The sequence below is a fragment of the Penaeus chinensis genome, chromosome 18, assembly GCF_019202785.1.
Source record: "Penaeus chinensis breed Huanghai No. 1 chromosome 18, ASM1920278v2, whole genome shotgun sequence".
In the NCBI taxonomy this organism is placed as follows: Eukaryota; Metazoa; Arthropoda; class Malacostraca; order Decapoda; family Penaeidae; genus Penaeus; species Penaeus chinensis.
In genome coordinates this window covers 14,790,100-14,795,099 of record NC_061836.1, presented here as the reverse complement: position 1 = coordinate 14,795,099, position 5,000 = coordinate 14,790,100, and the positions used below count along the sequence as shown (strand labels likewise).

General features: G+C 36.0%; 1 protein-coding gene across 1 annotated transcript in view; it reads left to right on the top strand.

The window, feature by feature from the left end:
• LOC125034678 overlaps positions 1-5,000 on the top strand; it is a gene marked incomplete at its 5' end in the record, with an annotated part of 63,810 nt that overhangs the window by 27,583 nt on the left and 31,227 nt on the right. The window lies entirely within an intron of this gene.

Sequence of the window (5,000 nt, the reverse complement as noted above, 5' to 3'; positions counted from 1 at the left end):
AACAGCATCACTATCATTAACATGTACCTTGTGCTTTGGCTTTTTCTTCGCTTCAGTTTTCGAACTATTACTGAACTGAGAAGATAACGATAAAGGAAACTGTAAGAGAATAAGTTAACGTTTTCCCTCTAGAGGCGAAGATGCAGCTGCCATATCAACAAGGGGCACCCTGAGCTGCTGCCATATCTCACCGCCAGTTGGGTTTTCACGTAGCATTCGAGGAAAAGAGCAAGTCGAACTGATAACAGCTTAAGATGTTTAGGTTCGATCTTGTGTGTCTTGGTGATTATTCATTCATTAAGTAGAGCTGAGTACACTTCGGAAAATATATTTTTTTGTAAAACAGTGTTCATTCATTACAAAAAAAAAAAAAAAAAAAAAAAATCGACAGTATTAGTAAACATTATTGTCATGTCATAATATTATTATATACATTTTCAGTATGCATTAGAAATATTCCCAATGTAACTAACAAAAGGCTGGAGTTAATACGCTTATTGGTAATTACGGACACTATTATTAATGTTAAAATTCAATAACACATCCAAATGTTGAAAACAATGGCTGTTCTGACATGTGTTTTGACAAGAATATACCCAAATACAGATATATTTCTAACAGTGACTTAATAGTGTTCGATGAGAAACATAAAATCAATGAACAAGCGATTTAAGATGCACAAAACAGTATTAACAATATTAAGGAAATGTTACAATAACCATCAGACGTGAGGGAGTCATTTCCATGGAGAATAAAGAAATACATCCTATATACTCGTCCATCTCGCATGACTGATCTGTGTCTACACAAATTAAATATATGGAGCGAATTTTATCTCGAAAATCGGTACAGTCTATCACTGAACACATTGCCAAAAGCTAATCAAATGCATAGTTTCTGTCCATTGCACTTCACTCTGAAGACTTTTAATGAGTGAAGTTTCGTTTAATCCGATGCACCGAAGTTTGAAATCCGGCTTCCCGCCCTTGGATAATTGAACGATAATAATCCGGGCAAGATCAGTAATTGGTGTGAGTAATCCACGTTAAACCCGGCGAGAGCAGAACGGCTTATGTGAAATCAATAATCTATCGTCAGACGCTGGGTACCAAAAAGCCTTTTCGTAATGGGTTTTCCTAGACCATACTATTCCTTATATCATACGAAGCGTATTTCTTAGACACGAAGCGAAAAGGGGAAAGCAAAAAAAGAGAAAGTGTAAAAAGGTGAAGAGAACTGAATCCTTTAAACGGATTTCATCACTCGTGTAGCGAAGGGGACGCGCGTTAACTGCACGTGCCGTGGTCGTGGGACTCCGTAAGACATTCATAACTCAATTTTTTTATTGAATGTGATCGGGAGAAGCGCCGGCAAGCTTCTGTTGATAATATTGCCAATTTTAGTACTACTGTTATTTTTGTGTTTCAAGTATTTAAATGATTATGGCTAAATCCGGCTGTATATGTGTGTGTGTGTGTGTGTGTATGTGCGTGTGTGTGTGTATGTATATATATATATATATGTATGTATATATATAAACACGTACATACATACGTATATATATATATATATATATATATATATATATATATATATGCAGACAGAGAGGGGGAAAGATAGATATAGAGATAATATAGATAGATAGATAGATAGATAGATAGATAGATATAGATAGACTGAAAGAAAGAGAGAAAAAGAGAGAGAGAAAGACAGAGAGACAAAAAAAAAAAAAAAAAAAATACAGAGACATGACATTTCTTGTATATATACCTTAAGAGATTGTATTTGATAATTTCTCAAGGCATAAATGTCTTGCCTCCAGCTCGCACCAGATAATCTCCCAAGAGGTTTCCCTGAAAAGATGTGATGTGAAAATACTTATGATCTCTAGTCTCGGCATTCCAATCTTTACAATGCGATTATCATGTATATAAATCACGACGTTCGTTTTCTGTTGCTGTAAAAAGGTGAAATCAATATAGAATTTGCAAGCTCAAGTGTAATTAATACCACCGTTTAAAAACAAGAAAAAAAAATTTATTTTTAACAGTAATGATTGAATGGATATTTTTGTGTGAGTGTTTACATTTTGTTTTCTTTCTCTGTCGTGCATCAGATAATTATTCATAATGAACAATATAAGCCATTGATAGAATATTTACCGAACATTTACGAAATAGTATTTAATAATTTCGAATGATGAAATTTGCGGTGAAGTTAAACACGATTATTCTTCATAGTCCATGACAGGTTAAAAAGGAGAGGGAAAGAGAGAGAGACAGAGAGAGAGAGAGAGAGAGAGAGAGAGAGAGAGAGAGAGAGAGAGAGAGAGAGAGAGAGAGAGAGAGAGAGAGAGGAAGGAGAGGAATGAGGAAGGGACGGATTGAAACCGCGAAGGAGCTTCAGGGAAGAGGGGAATACGTGGTGGCAATCTGGAAAAAAACAAACAAACAAATAGATATATAAATGAATAAATAAATGGACAAATGAGTAAATGAACAAAATAAGGAATAAGTAATTAGATAAACAGATAAATGAAAAAATAATGAGTAAATATATAAATAAACGAGTAATTGAATAAATAGACAAGAATAGAGAAATAAGTCAATAAAGAACTGAACAAGTAAAGACAAAAAATAAATGCGTTGGTGAAGAAGACATATACAAAGGCATATAATTTGTGGATTTTTGTAAATGCACGACGCTTTATCATTTGTTGCCTGAGAAAAAAATGTATACACACACAAATAAGAGCCCAGAGACACGCACATGACGAACACACACACACATAGACACACACACACACACACACACCACACACACACACACACACACACACACACACACACACACACACACACACACCACGCGTGGTGTGTGTGTGTGTGTGTGTGTGTGTGCAGTCTCTCTTCTCTTCTCTCTCAATCTTTATTCACTTCTCCCTCAATCTTTCTTCTCTTCTCTCTCAATCTCTTCTCTTCTCTCTCAATCTCTCTTCTCTTCTCTCTCAATCCCTTTTCTCTTCTCTCTCAATCTTTTTTTCTCTTCTCTCTCAATCTCTCTTCTCTTCTCTCTCAATCTCTCTTCTCTTCTCTCTCAATCTCTCTTCTCTTCTCTCTCAATCTCTCTTCTCTTTCTCTCAATCTCTCTTCTCTTTCTCTCAATCTCTCTTCTCTTTCTCTCAATCTCTCTTCTCTTTCTCTCAATCTCTCTTCTCTTTCTCTCAATCTCTCTTCTCTTTCTCTCAATCTCTCTTCTCTTTCTCTCAATCTCTCTTCTCTTTCTCTCAATCTCTCTTCTCTTTCTCTCAATCTCTCTTCTCTTCTCTCTCAATCTCTCTTCTCTTCTCTCTCAATCTCTCTTTTCTTCTCTCTCAATCTCTCTTCTCTTCTCTCTCAATCTCTCTTCTCTTCTCTCTCAATCTCTCTTCTCTTCTCTCTCAATCTCTCTTCTCTTCTCTCTCAATCTCTCTTCTCTTCTCTCTCAATCTCTTTTCTCTTCTCTCTCAATCTCTCTTCACTTCTCTCTCAATCTCTCTTCTCTTCTCTCTCAATCTCTTTTCTCTTCTCTCTCAATCTCTCTTCTCTTCTCTCTCAATCTCTCTTTCTCTTCTCTCTCAATCTCTCTTCTCTTCTCTCTCAATCTTTATTCACTTCTCTCTTAATCTCTCTTTTCTTCTCTCTCAATCTCTTTTCTCTTCTCTCTTAATCTCTCTTCTCTTCTCTTTCAATCTCTTTTCTCTTCTCTCTCAATCTCTCTTCTCTTCTCTCTCAATCTTTATTCACTTCTCTCTTAATCTCTCTTCTCTTCTCTCTCAATCTCTCTTCTCTTCTCTCTCAATCTCTCTTCTCTTCTCTCTCAATCTCTCTTCTCTTCTCTCTCAATCTCTCTTCTCTTCTCTCTCAATCTCTCTTCTCTTCTCTCTCAATCTCTCTTCACTCCTCTCTCAATCTTTATTCACTTCTCTCTTAATCTCTCTTCTCTTCTCTCTCAATCTCTCTTCTCTTCTCTCTCAATCTCTCTTCTCTTCTCTCTCAATCTTTATTCACTTCTCTCTTAATCTCTCTTCTCTTCTCTCTCAATCTCTCTTCTCTTCTCTCTTAATCTCTCTTCTCTTCTCTCTCAATCTCTCTTCACTTCTCTCTCAATCTCTCTTCTCTTCTCTCTCAATCTCTCTTCTCTTCTCTCTCAATCTCTCTTCTCTTCTCTCTCAATCTCTTTTCTCTTCTCTCTCAATCTCTCTTTTCTTCTCTCTCAATCTCTTTTCTCTTCTCTCTCAATCCCTTTTCTCTTCTCTTTCAATCTCTCTTTTCTTCTCTCTCAATCTCTCTTCTCTTCTCTCTCAATCTCTCTTCTCTTCTCTCTCAATCTCTCTTTTCTTCTCTCTCAATCCCTTTTCTCTTCTCTTTCAATCTCTTTTCTCTTCTCTCTCAATCTCTCTTCACTCCTCTCTCAATCTTTATTCACTTCTCTCTTAATCTCCCTTCCTTCACTTCACTCACAGTTTATCTTCATTCCCTTCACCCTCCCCCCCCCCCTCCCCCCCCCCCCCCCCCCTCCCCTCCGGCCGGGAGAGCTTTTATCAGCTGTTGTGTCACATTCATCATCCTCACTTTCGCTATCGTCTTATCTCTCCTATTTATCACCTTCTTCACTTTCGCTTTTGTGATATTTATTTTCTTGAACGCTGAGCTTTTCTTAAGTGGATATTTTTTTTTTTTTTTTTTTTTTTTTTTTTTTTTTTTTAAGTCTTCTTTTTATCTTATTTGTTTATTTATTTAAGTCTTCTTGGTTTCTTGCTTTCTCCTTCCTTTCGTTCTTTCAGTTTTGTCCCTTTCGTCCTTTTTTTTTTTTTTTTTTTTGTCGGTTTCTCTTCTTTTTTTTTTCTTTTATTCTTATCTTTGTTTTCCTTATTATTTTATTTTCTTTCGTTTTTCGCATTCTTTTGTTATGCCTTTCATTCTTGCAATTTCATTTATTTACTCGACGTTATCTTAATC